The following is a 15,919-nucleotide window of genomic DNA, read 5'->3' on the forward strand; positions in this document are numbered from 1 at the left end:
GGCTTGCTTGGCTCTGGTATATTATCTTTAAAAGAGAGAGTGGCTCTTTCCTGATAGTTGAGAGTTAAAAGTTTCAGGGAGGATTTCATTTGGCCTAGCCTGGGTCTCATGTCCATCCTTGGATGTCCCTGAAGGATGCGTTACTCTGATTGGGTGGCCCAGGGCTAGGTGCCTATCCTGATGCTGGAGATCATGGTCAATTGTACCAAACCATGCAGACTTGGTAGAGTGGGGATGATTCTGCAAAAACAATGTAATAATTCAATTAACAGGAAAAAAGAATTCTTGGTACCTTCTATAACTTCCCCAGGCACTCTTTGGCTTTTCCTTTGCTCTTACTACAGTTGGTACACACCTTAAATAAAGCCAGTATTGCATTATATTTGTGTGTTCATCTTATCTGATTCTCCCTGTGATTATAAATTCTGTGAGGGCAGAAATCATTTATTTTCATCTTCATATTTCCATTGCTTAGCATACTTCCCAGTTTATAATAGTGCTTAACAAACATTCATTCCTGGATTTTTTCTATTTAATTTTATCTAATTAATTGCTCTCTTGCTGGAGCCTTTGTTGTCCCTGAACACTGGGTTTTCTCCCATCACCTAAGTCTTTCTCAGGTATGTGTCTTTTTTGAAATACAAAGCTCTTTTTAAAAATTTGTTATTTACCTTTTACCAAAGAGTGTCTTTTTTTCTTGCCTTTCTCCTTCAAGTTTCTTAAAATAGCAGTCAAGTCTTCTGCCTCTCCTCTTCCTTCAACCCACTGACTAACTCCTTCCTTTTTTCTTCATTGTCTCTAGTGATCTTCTTGTAAAATTCACTGGCCATCTACCAGCTTGGTTCTTCTTAGCCATGTCACAGCACCTGGCGCTGATTATCCCTTGGCTTTCATTTTTTCCGTGGATGCTCCTGATCCCTCTCCTAACTCTCTGATTACCAGTTAGCAAAACACTGAGTCTTCACAGAACTTGTTAGGCACCGTGGATGCAAAAAGTAATGCTCTTGCCATCAGCAACTTTTAAAGTAGTTGTGTGCTTCTTGTTTCCAATAAAACTTGATATCTGAATTGCTAGAATGGTCCAATAACTGAATTTTGTACCTACAGATGTCCTTGTCAGTCCATTCAAAATACTGTTTAAAAAGTATCCTACTAAAGTCACTCCTTTGCTCAGGAGCTTTCACTGGCTCTCCATCACCTGCTAAATAAAATTCAAACTGTTGAGAGGGGCTTGATCTCTTTTGTTAACCACTCCCCGATGCCCACCCCCATGTTGTGTCTCTTCTGCTTTCCCCACAGTGTCCTTCTTTCTAGGCAACCTTGAATGACTCCTACCTAAACACTTACTTTCTAAACTTTGCACTTCTGATTATTACATTATTTCAGCATGTAATACACAAACATTAGTCCATGCCTTTTGAGACACTTCCAACCAATTCCACCTCTGTTTCTTCCATGATGCCTTCCTAGACTTCCCATTTAGAAGCGATTACATCTTCCTCTGAATGTCATTAGCATATAGATTATGTTAATCTGTAGTTTTAGGAACCTTACAGGAGCTGCATTTAGAATATGAGCCCAGATCCTGGGTGGGCAGAAAATACTGCTCAGTATCTGCCAGATCCTAGGTTTTAACTCAATAAATATGAGAGGAGTGACTAAATAAATACCTGTTGTAAAACCAGCCCCACACAAATATAAAATATTTTCCCAATAATACTTTCGTTGGCCATAAAGAACTCAATGGAACTTTTCCATGTTCTGTGGTGTGCCAGAAATAATATACATGTTGTCAGTCACTGCTAAGCAATTTCTGACTCTAATCAACAAGATAAGGAAAATCTGGAGCAGGGTAATGTGGGGGTAAGTAAATCAGTTCAGTTTCTCTGACTGCTTGAGGACTTATCACCTTCCATAGAAGGGAGGTTATCAAGTTAAAAACAATTTCGTGTAACCATTTTGGGTTGCTATGTATTTAATCTGTCCTTTTTAATAGATAGCTAAGAGTGTAAACAAAATCAATCAAAGTAGCACCATTATCTGTCATCACTGGTATCACTTATTCAAAGGAGTCCACTCAAGTACTTCTACCTTAGATGCTAAACGAATTAGAGATTCAGATGGCAACTTTAATGAAAATGGATAATTTGACAATAATCAAATTGACTGCAATAATGAAACTGGTAAGAACATCACTTAAATAGAAGAATACATTAGAAGTATATTATAGAGGTTTCAGTTTCGTTTGACATCATTAATCCCTTCACATCAGGGAGTTTATAGTAGTTCCGTATCTACTATTATTAAGGGAATAACCCTGTTGGTGATGCCAGCATTTCAAAGCTGCTTTTATGACCTGTGTATCTTTACCCATTGTTGTTGTCTTTTCTGTGTTAGAGAGGGCGCTCCGACCCCTTTTCAGGTTCATTCAATCTCTATTCGATTCCAATTCCTCTAACGAGGCTTTGCTGCCTTTGCTGTGAACCCTCAGACATTCACGAGCTCTTTGTCCTGTACTTTTATTTCTGGTTGACTTTCTTCTTTGGAGCTGTCCTTTTCTTGCAGCCTGTTCATGCTCTGTGTCCTGCACGACAATAAAATCTTTGTATATTTCTTTTCTCTGCAGGCTGCCCTTTCCAAGCTTTACACTACGAACTGTTGTCTTTTTATTCTCTCATTCTCTTTTCAGTTCTAAGCCTGCACATAACTCTTTCTGGTGCTACTGCTCTTTCTCTATTCCTAACCACACCTAATTTATGCTGACAGCATTTATATGAAAGCTTATACACTCCATGCATCTCTGTCATCCTTTAGTTTACTTCTCACTCTGTGATGGTGAAAGGATTTACTTATTTTCCCTGAGGAAACACTGTTTTTTTGGGAATAAGACTGGTGTATTTGACAGGAGTCCCGAGGAGCTCATGCTCCCAAGAGACAAGCAAACAAATAAGTAAACAGCAGACACATACAAACGTTTTTCTAGGTAGCACTTAAAATTTCTTCTTTTCTTTTATTTACAGCATTTCAAAGCTGCAGTGAAAGCGCTATAAAAAATATACCAAACAAAAAGACTTGGACCTCCTACCTCTGGGAGTTGAAAACTTTCTTCATTCCATTTACGCTTGTTGCATGGCTTATAAAATCCTTCCAACAGCATAATATTCAACTAAAAATGTGACATGAGGTCATAATATCTTGAGTTAATGCAACAGTTTTGTTGTATATAATACAGGTGTTTGCTCTTTAATTTTAAAAATGTACCCAACTTCTTTTGTCTGCAATAAATTATTAACCTGTAACCTTGAAGAGTTTAAATATTAAACTCTTCAACTTAGAGTTATTGTTAATTAGGTCAATGGCTCTAAAACATTTATGTGGAAGAAAATGGTCCCCTTTCATAGGCAGCAGGAGCTGTTGACAGATTCCTCTCAGTCAAATATATTATAAAATTGTAGGGTAAATAAATGAGTAAACGCTAACAGCATGGAAGAAACTTGTCGATGCATTTTATTCTGATCTGCGGGTTATTTAGGACCCGATCTTTTTTCTTTTTTAAGAAAAACTGTCCATCAGATTCAAATATACAATGGCCAATGTGGATAAAAGACCATCAGGCATTTATATGAAACCACATGACATCTTTTCGCCAGTCATCTCAATTTGAAATTTGAATCTAAACTCATCAAAGGAAAAAAAAAAAAAAACCCTATTAACACTTTACACGTTATCTAAAGAAAGATTCAGTAGTTAACTTTTTCTGACAGTGGAACAAAAACATTTAAATATGTGTCAGATGGATTTGGAGTATTTCAAAAGGACGAACAAAAGCTTTAGTCCCTTTATGAACTAGGAAGGCAGATACACTATACGAGGAAGACTGCACAGGAGACCAGGAGAGGGACCACCAAATATGTGGTCTCAATTCAGCCTGTTAGAACATAGTGGGCAGCTTGTCTGTTAATTTCTTTTCTCTGAGCCTGGGTCACCTCCCACAAGGTTTACAATAACAGGAAATCCAAAACCAGCTTCTGAACAGTTACTTTCTCAGACCCATGTTAATTTATTACAGAGGATTTAGAAGTTATTTCATGGAAGGAGTGATATGTTACTTTAAATTACAAAACTGAAACAGAATAATGAACGTCACCTTAGTTAAATAAACAGGGTGTAGTAAGCAAACGGGCATGACACTGGCAGAAGAATCACTTTTTGTAGCATATGGCATCTCACATTGCCATTGTTCATGACATTTAAGTGAATATATATTTTAATAAATGTCTTTTTATGTGCACACGAAATATAGCAGGCACTCAACTATTTGTTGAATGAAAACAGCAATTCATTATGTATAAAGAAAAAATTGGTCTGATATCATCAGAAACTGAGTTTATCAATGAGTACTTTGCTGTGAGGGGCTGATTTGTGCCTTGTAGGTTGTGTAACAGCAACCCTGGCCTCTAGACCCACCAGTTGCTAGTAGCAACTCCCCCTGCTGTGACAACCAATAATGTCTCCAGACTTTGCCAAATATCCCCTGGGTGGCCTATCTCCTCTGGCTGAGAACCACTGATGAGAAAGGAAGCTACAATTAGCATAATTGAGTTTTGCCTACATAGCTTTCTGTTTTCTAGTCTAGTTTAGGGACTGAATGAGAAGGATGGGTTCAATTTCATTTTAACTATAGTAAATAAATACATGTGTATTAGTTTTCGAGGGCTGCTGGAATAGAGTATTAATACCACAATTTGGGTGACTTAAAGAACAGAAATTTATTGACTCACAGTTCTAGGGGAAACAAGTCCAAAATCAAGGTGTTTGCAGCATTGGTTCCTTTGAAAGCTGCAAGAAAGAATCTGCTCCAGATTTCTTTCCTAGCTTCTGGTGGCTTCAGGAATCCTTGGCTTGTAAGTTATGTTCTCCCTGGTTCTTTGTATCCTCTTCCCTCTATGTGTGTCTGTCTTATGTCCACATTCCCGCTTTTATAAAGACATGAATTATTTTGGATAAGGGCCCCCTCCAATCTCCTCATTTTAACTTGATTACTCTGTAAAGATCCACGATCTCCAATTAAGGTCACATTCTGAGGTCCCCGGGGGTTATGACTCCAGCACAACTTTTTTTTTGAGGGAGTAGACACAGTTCAACCCATAAGACTGTGATTCTAACAATTCTGCACTGAGTGCCAAAGAGAGACTCTGGCATTTAACCATTAACTGCTTTATGTTCTACTCATTTGTTCATGCGCCTGTCACATCTCTGCTTCCTGGAGGCCAAAAATGGAAACATAGTGTTCATTAGAATCTTCATAGCACTCAGAAGAGTATTTGGCAAGGATTTATTTGAATGAAGAAATGCTCCTTGCTGAAGAAGAGCTTGTCACTTTAGCCCTAGTTAACATAGATGTGCATCAGTGAACTTGTCTAGTCTCCTCTTAAATCAAACAACACTGGACTCCTTTTGATTATTCAATATTTTAAAATTTCATTTTCATTTTAATGGAAAAAATTAAATATACAAATATTTATTAAATAAATGAATAGAACACATTCAAATAGAATGAGTATATAAAAAAGAATAACTTTTCTTTAAAAAGAATAATTTTTAAATTATCTGGCATTCCTCTCCAAAGGCAACAATTATTTGCAGTTTTTTATATATTTTCCCATAGTTTTGTGCATAGAAAAATACACTTATGTTATTTTTTTTGTGTCCTCTGACATTGGGTATGGATTGCACATCCCAAGACAGAGATTCAGAATCTGTGATTTGTATAGGTGTAGAATAAAAGACATGTACTTAGGATTACCACAGAACCAAACAGCAGGAGCAATCTAAACTCAATTTTGGGATCTGCCACCACCCAAAGAGCTACAGATATTAAAGAATGCTGAGAATAGAGTGAAAGCAGTCAAACTGGCTGCATAAACCCTCAGGAGGCCTGGATAGGGCTGGATACTGCTGGAGAAGCCTGGACACTGTTGAGAAGTTCCTGAAGAGCCAAGAACAGTGCCAGCAAGCCAAGTCCTTCATGGAGCTGTGGCCAGCAACATCTCTGGCTCTTGAGTCCCTACAGACTTTGCATGGAATGAGATGATTGATGGTGAAAGATTCCATGGTACAAAAAAGCCTCCCAAACCTAAGCAGACAAGGAGAAAAACTGCCAGAATTCTCAGCTATAACCGAATTGGTACAAATTGCACAAACTAGACAATACCAATAAAAACCTGCAGCATTTTACTTAAGGTTGAAATATGAAGATGATCCTTTATTTTCAAAGATAAAGCTACTGCTCCAGTATCTATTGATTAGATGCACTGAGTCATTTCTTCATAGTACTTGGGTGGGTTTTTGTTGAATCATCATATTCCTACTGAGTTCCCTGAGCAAATAATGGTAGGCATGGATTGGCAGCGGTAGAAAGAGAATTTGCATCAGTACGCTGGGGAAGGCTGATGACCATTTAACAGTATACAATCTCACAACCTAGGGAGGTATTAGCTTGCTGCTTTAATTGATTTAGCTGGCACTGTTTAAATCACACATATTGAAACCTCAAAACACACATATTGTGGGAAGAAAATGTCTTTTATTCTAGTACAGTTTGTGGAAAGTTTTATCCAATAGCATAAAGAAATTAAACAACAACAAAACATGCTGCATTTTACTTAATGTGACCCTAGCACTGCAAATTGGATATGTTTCCCTGGCTTTTTTTTTTTCTTTTTCTTTTTTTTTTTTTTTTTTTTGACAGAGTCTTGCTTTGTCACCTAGGCTGGAGTGCAGTGGTGCAATCTCAACTCACTGCAACCTCTGCCTCCCAGGTTCAAGCAATTCTCATGCCTCAGCTTCCTGAGTAGCTGGGATTACAGGCGCCTGCCACCAGGTCTGGCTAATTTTTGTAGTTTTAGTAGAGGTAGGGTTTCACCATGTTGCCCAGGCTGGTCTTGAACTCCTGACCTCAGGTGATCCACCATGTTGGCCTCCCAAAATGCTGGGATTACAGGTGTGAGCCACTGTACCTGGTCTCTCTGGAATATTTTAATCATTTTTTCTCTATGTATGCAATGCACACACAGAGTAGTTGTAAGCTTTGCTAGCCTGAACTTTTAAATACCAATGAGGAGGACTATTAGGATTTTGCTCTCTTTCAAACACCACCATTTTTCAGGCTTAGCCTAAAATTTTAGTAGAGAAAAGTTTATGATAAGCTGTTGTTACTTCATGACTCAAAGAGCCTTAAAAGTGATAGACTATTTGGAGGATTATCTTTTGAATTTTCTCCTCAAAGCTTAGCTAGAACTACCAGCAAAAAGAATCTCCCTTGCCCAAAAACTTTAAGGCAATTGTTTTTTCAATCCTTATCAGGTTTAGGCCAAAAATGAAAATATTTGGTGCCCATTCATAAATTATTGTATTTTCTTTCTCTCGAAGACTTTCAAAATAGCATTCAGTTTACGAACAACAGTTCCTACAGGCCTCTCATGACCAATTTGAATATCCCATGAGGCTCACAGTGTTGGAAAAATGTCCACTGATAAAAGCGATTGCTGCATTTGTGGTTTGCTTAATCTAATTAATTGTCCACTGTGATAACCTTAGAAAAATGGATGACTTGTGTCTCTTCTGGAAGAAACTTCTGCCCAATGGTTCCATTGAGGTAGGTAGAATTCTGAGACGGTCCCTGAGGCATTACCTCTTCCCACCAAGTGTACCTGTCCTGTACAATCCCCTCTGCTTGATTACTGGTGGGACCTGTGCTTCTGATAAACTTGTCAGTCCTATGATTACATTATGGTATAGAAGACCTCATCTTAGCGGGATAGAGGGAGAGACAGCAAGAGAATTGCTGTCCTTGTGGCCTTGAAGAGGCAACGAGCCATGCTGTAGAGGCCATGCAGGAAACCATGAGTGGGCTCCAGGAAATCAAAAGCAGGTTCCAGGTGACGCCAGCAAGAAAGAGAGTACCTCAGTCCTTTAGCCAAAGGAACCAAATTCTGCCAACAACCCAAGAGCCTGGAAGAAGAACTTAAGCCTTAGAACTTTAAGCCAAACTTAAAGTGCAGTCCTGGCTGACATTTTGATCGCAGCTTTGTGAGACTGTGAGTAGAGGACTCGGCAGAAATGTGCTGGAATCCTGACCCACAGAATCTGTGATAACATAATACATTTGTCTTGTTTTAAGCTACTAGGCTTGTGATAATTTGCTGGGCAGCAATAGAAAACTAATCAAAGTGTTCTTACCTAGGAATTTGTGTTCTATCACGGGTCCTAAAGCTTGCCCAAGTTATGTCTGGACATTGTGGGACATTGTCAGATAGAATATCTGAGACTTGTTTAAGAAACATGCCATTGACTGCCACTCATCATTTTATCTGAGGGAGTGTGAAGTTGAATATCTAAAGCAGAGCAACGAAAGGCACGGCTTAGTACTTTGAAAGCCGGACACCGAAACTCTCTCCACCTACAGGCACATCTCACTTTATTGTGCTTCACAGATACTGTGTTTTTACAAATTGAAGGTTTGTGGCAACCCTGTGTCGAGCAAGTCTACCTGCACCATTTTTCTAATGGTGTGCTCACTTCATGTCTCTGTATCACGTTTTGGTAATTATTACAATATTTCAAATTTTTCATCATTATTATTTATGTTACAGTGATCTGCCATCTGTGACCTTTGATGTTACTATTTAATTGTTCTGGGGCACTGAGAACCACACCCACATAAGATGGCAAACCTAACTGATAAATGTGTGTGTTCTGGCTACTCCATCAAGTAGCCCCTCTGCCATCTTTTTCCCTGTACTCAGGCCTTCCTGTTGCCTAAGACACAGCATTGGTGAAACTAAACCACATAATAAATAATAATTCTGCAATGGCCTCTATGTGTTTGAGTGAAAGGAAGAGTTGCATGTCTCCCACTTTAAATCAAAAACTTGAAATGACTAAATGAGGAAGAAAGGTCAAAAGCTGAAATAGGTTGAAAGTTGGGCCTCTTGTGCCAACAGTTAGCCAAACTGTGATTGCATAGAAAACGTTCTTGAAGGAAATTAAGAATGCACCTCTAGAGAACACACAAATAATAAGAAAGTAAAGCAGGCTTCTTGTTGATATGGAAAAAGCTCAGGGGTCTGCGTGAAAGATCAAGCCAGCCACAACATTCTCTTAAGCCAAAGCCTAATCCAGAGCAAGTCCCTAACTCTTCAATTCTATGAAGGCTGAGAGAAGTGAGGAAGTTGCAGAAGTAAAGTTGGAAGCTAGCAGAAGTTGGTTCGTGTGATTTAAGGAAACAAGGTGTCTCCATAACATAAAAGTACAAAGTGAAGCAGCAAGTGCTGATGGAGAAGCTGCAGCAAGCTATCTAAAAGATCTAGTGAAGCTCATTGATGAAGATGGCTACACTGAACAACAGATTTTCAATGTAGATAAAATGGCCTTCTATTGGAAGAAGATGCCATCTAGGATTTCATAGCTAGAGAGAAGAAATCAACAACTAGCTTCAAAGCTTCAAAGCTTCAAAGGACAGGTTGACTCTCTTGTTAGGTGATAATGCAGCTGGTGACTTCAAGTTGAATGAATTATGCTGAACTACTTTGTGCTCTATAAATGAAATAATGAAGCCCAGATGAAAGCAAGTCTGTTTACAGCATACTTACTGAATATTTTAAGCTCACTGTTGAGACCTACTGCTTAGAAAAAAAGATTCTTTTCAAAATATTACTGCTCATTGACAGCGCACCTGGTCACCCAAGAGCTCTTATGGATATATAAAAAAAGATTAACGTTGTTTTCACATTTGCTAACACAACATCCATTCTGCAGCCCACAGATCAAGCAGTAATTTCAAATTTCATGTCTTATTAGTTAAGAAATACATTTTGTAAGTCTATAGCTGCCATAGATAATGATTCCTTTGTTGAATCTGGGCAAAGTAAATTGATGATCTTCTGGAAAAAATTCACCATTCTAGATGCCCTTAAGAACATTTGAGATTCATGGGAGGAGATCAAAATATGAACATTAACAGGAATTTGGGAGACATTGATCCCATCATCCATAGATGACTTTAAGAGGTTCAATACTGGTGGATGAAGTGACTGTGGATGTGGTTTTAATAGCAAAAGAGCTAGAATTAGAAGTGGAGCAAATGAATTAAGAGTTGTTTCTTATGACTGAGCAAAGGAAGTGTTCTTTTGAGATGGAACCTACTTTCTGTGAAGATGCTGCCGGCATTGTTGAAATGACAACAAAGAGTTCAGAATATTACATAAACTAGTTGATAAAGCAATGACAAGGTTTGAGAAGATTAACTTCAAGTTTGAAAGAAATTCTATTGTGCTCTCGTTCACAATTGCTACAAAGAGAATAAAATGCCTAGGAATATATCTCACAAGGGCAGCGAAGGACCTCTTCAAGGAGAACTATAAACCACTTCTCAAGGAAAAAATGGAGGACACAAACAAATGGAAAAACATTCCATGCTTGTGGATAGGAATAATCAATATCATGATTCAATGCTATTCCCATTAAACTACCATCGACATTCTTCACAGAATTAGAAAAAACTACTTTAAAATTAAAATGGAACCAATAAAAGAGCCCATATAGCCAAAACAATCCTACGCAAAAAGAATAAAGCTGGAAGCATCATGCTACCTGACTTCAAACTATACCACAAGGCACAATAACCAAAACAGTATGGTACTGGTACAAAAACAGACACATAGACCAATGGAACAGAATAGAGATCTCAGAAATAAGACCACACATCTACAGCCATCTGATCTTCAACAAACCTGACAAAAGCAAGCAATGGGAAAAGTATTCCCTATTTAATAAATAGTGCTGGGAAAACTGGCCAGCCATAAGCAGAAAATTGAAACCAGACCCCTTCCTTATACCTTATACAAGAATTAAGATGGATTAAAGACTTAAATGTAAAACCCAAAACTATAAATACCCTAGAAGAAAATCTAGGCAATACCCTTCAGGACATAGGTACAGGCAAAGATTTCATGAAAAAAAAAATTGCAACAAAAGAAAAAATTGACAAATGGGATCTAGTTAAACTAAAGAGCTTCTGTACAGCAAAAGGAACTATCACCAGAGTGAACAGAATGGGGGAAAATTTTTGCAATCTATCCATCTGACGAAGGTCTAATATCCAGAATCTATAAGGAACTTAAACAAATTTACAAGAAAAAAAACCCCATTAAAAAGTCGGCAAAGGACATGAACAACACTTCTCAAAAGAAAACATTTAGGCAGCCAAGAAACATATGAAAAAAAGCTCAACATCACTGATCATTAGAGAAATGTGAATCAAAACAATGAGATACCATCTCACACCAGTCAAAATGACGATTATTAAAAAGTCAAGAAACAACAGATACTGGCAAGGTTGTGGAGAAAAAGGAACACTTTTACACTTTTGTGGGGGTGTAAATTAGTTCAACCATTGTGGAAGACAGGGGGTGATTCTTCAAAGACCTAGTGGCAGAAATACTATTTGACCCAGCAATCCCATTACTGGATCAAAGGAATATAAACCATTTTGTTAATGGAGATACATGCACACGCATGTTTATTATAGCACTGTTCACAATAGCAAAGACATGGAATCAACCCAAATGTCCATCAATGGTAGACTGAATAAAGAAAATGTGGTATGTATATAACATGGAATACTATGCAGCCATAAAAAAGAACAAGATCATGCTCTTTGCAGGGATATGATGGAGCTAGAAGTCATTATCCTCAGCAATCTAACATGGGAACAGGAAACTAAACACCATATGTTCTGACTTTTAAGTGGGAGCTGAACAATGAGAACACATGGACACAGGGAGGGAAACAACATACACCAGGGCCTTTTGGGGGGATGGGAGGAGGAGAGCATGAGGATAAATAGCTAATGCATGCAGGGCTTAATCCCTAGGTGATGGGTTAGTAGGTGCAGCAAACCACCGTGGCACATGTTTAGCTATGTAACAAACCCGCACATCCTACACATGTATCCTGGAAGTTTAAAATAAAAGAAAGAAGTTCTACTGTGCATAAAATGCTATCAAACAGCATTACATGCTACAAGATAAATCTTTCATGAAAGGGAAACTCTGCCAATGTGGCAAACTTTATTATTGCTTTATTTTAAGAAATTGCCACAGCCACCTCAACCCTCAGCAACCCTGATCAGTCAGCAGCCATTGACATTGAGGCAAGACCCTCCGCTAACAAAAAGATTATGACTCTCTGAAGGCTCAGATGATCCTTAGCATTTTTTAGCAATGATGTAATTTTTAATTAAGGCATATACATTGTTTTTTTTTTAGACCTAGTGCTATTGCACACTTAATACAATACAACATAGTATAATTGTAGCTTTTATATGCACTGGGAAACAAAAATATTTATATGACTCACTTTATTGTGATACTTTATTGCAGAAGTCTGGAACCGAACACACAGTATCTCTGAGGTATGCCAGAATTTGAGATATCTCTAAATGAAATACTAGGCTTCATTCCTCACTTTGCTGCAAGTTGTTTTATTAGAAAAGAGAGAATTGGACATTAAGCTGAGGAAACCTGTTGAGGATGAAATAATGAGGAAGATGCGTCTGTCAAGCAGCTCTAAGAAATATGATTCTTCTCACTCACCAAGACCTTGGGGCAGGCTGGATGTTTGAATTCTAGGAGAGAAGGCCTGAGGGAGCCAAGCAAATGTGCCATTGAGTTTTATCATGCTCTGGTCTGCACCCTTTGGAATGGGACCAATGCTGTATACACTTCTGAACTCAGGTGGGGCAGGAGTAGTAGAGAATCAGCCAAGTGTTCGCTGTTCGCTGTTCACCTAAAGTCTTAATAAAACATGTTCACAAGAGGTTGTCCAACAGTTTTTGTTTCCAAAACATCAATGCTACTTTAATGACTGCAGGGAGTCACTACCACCCTACCACCTAGAGTATATTAACACTTGACTGGTCTATAATTTAACTACCTTGTCAGGGTGGTTTTTTTGTGTATGTGTGTGTGGAGTCTCCCTGTGTTGCCCAAGATGGAGTGCTGGAGTGCATTGGCATGATCTTGGCTCACCGCAACCTCTGCCTCCTGAGTTCGAGCAGCTCTCCTGCCTCAGCCTCCCAAGAAGCTGGGATTACAGGCACCCACCACCACGCCCAGCTAATTTTTGTATTTTTAGTAGAGGTTGGGTTTCACTAGGTTGGCCAGGCTAGTCTCAAACTCCTGACCTCAGGTAATCTGCCCTCCTCAGCCTCCCAAAGTGCTGGGATTACAGAAGTGAGCCACTGCACCTGGCCCAGGGTGTCTATTTTTTTAACTGGAAAGTTTGGGACAGTCATGCTTCCTTATGTAGCTCCCAGGTAACTGTAGAAAATAGGAAAGGAGTAAGTAAGTAGGTGGAGAAAGAATGTGGATGAGATAAATGGCCAGTGAGAATTTGAAAGAAGGGCCCATGATGTAAAAGGTGAGATTCAGTTTTGGCTAAGGAAGCCTTGAAGAGCTGCATGAGGATACGCACTGTATGTAGTATGTGGCGCAAAAAGTGAAAAAAAAAAGAGTTGGATGATCATAGCAGGGTAATGGCTAGATGTGACTCAGCAAACTGCAGACAGGAAACCAGTTTCCTCCAGGTAACAATGACTTTATCTGGTGGAAGATAGTGTTGGCGGGGGAAAGAAGTCTCACTGGGAACTTGAAGAGGAAGGAATTGTGGCTGCCATCTGTAAATATTTGGATGACAGGCCTTCATGTGAGTGTTTGTGAGTAAGGAAAGGTAACAAAGCCTGGGCCACAGCCTCGTCATTAATGAAGTGCTCATTGTTTTAGAAAAAGAAAAATGATAATGAAAAATAGAGAACTGCAAAGAGGATTCGAGGATTAGAAACAGGCAGAAAAAAAAAAAGTGCTAGGATAAATTTGAGACCCCAGTGCTGGACCAGTTTTCCAAAGAGAAGATAGAGGCTGGACATGGTGGCTCACATCTGTAATTCTAACACTTAGGGGGGCCGAGGCAGGCGGATTACCCACAGTCAAGATTTCGACACCAGCCTGGCCAACATGTTGAAACCCCGTCTCTACTAAAAATGCAAAATTAGCCGGGCATGGTGGTGTATGCCTGTAATCCTAGCTGCTTGGGAGGCTGAGGCAGGAGAATCACTCGAACAGAGGAGGTGGAGGTTGCTGTGAGCCAAGATCGTGCCACTGCACTCCAGCCTGGGCAAAAAGAGAGAAACCCCATCTCAAAAAACAAACAAACAAACAAAACTAAACAAAAAACAGAGAAGATGGAGATAATTTAATGAGAATATTAAGAATGTAAATGAAAATAACTTGGTGAGTGTGCTGAAGGCTGCTTGATTAATCGTGCCAGTTGACATTCTGAAGGAAAAGAAAGTGGATGGAACTTTCTCAGGAGGGAAGAGAGTAGCACACAGGAGAGCCCAGTGGACTCTGTCACTGAACATAGGATAGACTCTGTGGCAGAATATCCACACTTAGCCCTTACCTAGCCCTGATTGCCTGCTTTTCTGGGAATCAAATGAGACTGAAAACCAAATAAGTTTGCTCCTGCTGGGAAGTCTGGTAAATATCTGTCAAAGAGAACCTTCAAACTATTGACTATAATGAGGTTTGTGTATCTAATTTATCCATACTAGTCTCATCTTCCATTATCATTGATTATTGAGAATATGCTGTACTTCCTTTGGTAAAAAAGCTATATGAAAATGTTTAAAAAGCTGAGTTATACATGCCAAGCATACAGGATAATATGCAACAACCCAATTTTAGTCATTTTCATGACACTCATTGAAACCTGAATAAAAAATAGAGAACATTTTCCAAATACAGAATTATTCTAAAGCAGAATAAGGGTTAAGATGCCTCAAAGAAGAATAAGATTTTAGAAATAATTATAATACACAAGCATTTAAGATACTTTGAGAGTCAGCACTGATTATAAAGAGGAAAGGAGTAAAGAACAGACATACATCATAGGCATCCATCAGTGTAAATAGTTGGAGGGCATATTCTAGCTTCCTGCCATGTATGTTATTGTTGAAATAAAATGTTCATTTACTCTCCCTGTCTCATTTCTCTCAAGCTGACTAATTCATTAATCTATTTCTGGCTGTACTTTCTCTCTCAAGATGTACCCATGGCCAGAATACCACTCTCATGGTTATGTTAGAACCTCATGGCCTTTGCTTTGCCCAGCCTCAGGCTTGAGTCACTTGCATGATATGCTCTCTGCCCTCTCCTCCTGGTCCAGATAGCATCAGCAAACACCCCAAATTGTAAAATGTTGGTCTACTCCAATTCTGTACCTCTAAACGGATTCTCCATGGATGCTTAATATTTTCTTTATCATTATTATTGCTATTATTATTATTATCTTTCAAGTTCCTCATGCAGTTCCAGAGCTTTTATGTCCCTCAGATCATCAGCCAGCTCTTCATCTCCAATCTCAGCAGAATACTGTGTCCCTTATGGGATGACCTATTCACTAGGTGGACGTTGGTTATAAACATAATTTCAAAGCTGTAAGAAAATTTGAAGATAATCTTGTCTATCTCCTCAATTTACAGATAAAGAAACTAGGGTTAGATGTTAATTCCCTGTGTAAAATGGAAAACAGTTGTCAAGAAAAAGTTAACATTGAGGTTCTTTTTTCAATATGTTGAAATTTATATTACTCTGTCCAAGAGCTGTAGTATTGGGTTAGCAATTCATTTTCCCTTTATAACATTCTTTAAATAAGAGAAAGAGCAACAGTCTGGATTCCTTCCCTGTTGCCCAGTTCCATCTTCTAACCCCAGATTATAGCACTTTCTCTAACATCTGTAAGCCCCTACTCTTGATCCCTAACTTCACTTCTCTGGTTGTTTGCTTTGATGTGAAAA

This window comes from Chlorocebus sabaeus, chromosome 7 (assembly GCF_047675955.1).
Source record: "Chlorocebus sabaeus isolate Y175 chromosome 7, mChlSab1.0.hap1, whole genome shotgun sequence".
In the NCBI taxonomy this organism is placed as follows: Eukaryota; Metazoa; Chordata; class Mammalia; order Primates; family Cercopithecidae; genus Chlorocebus; species Chlorocebus sabaeus.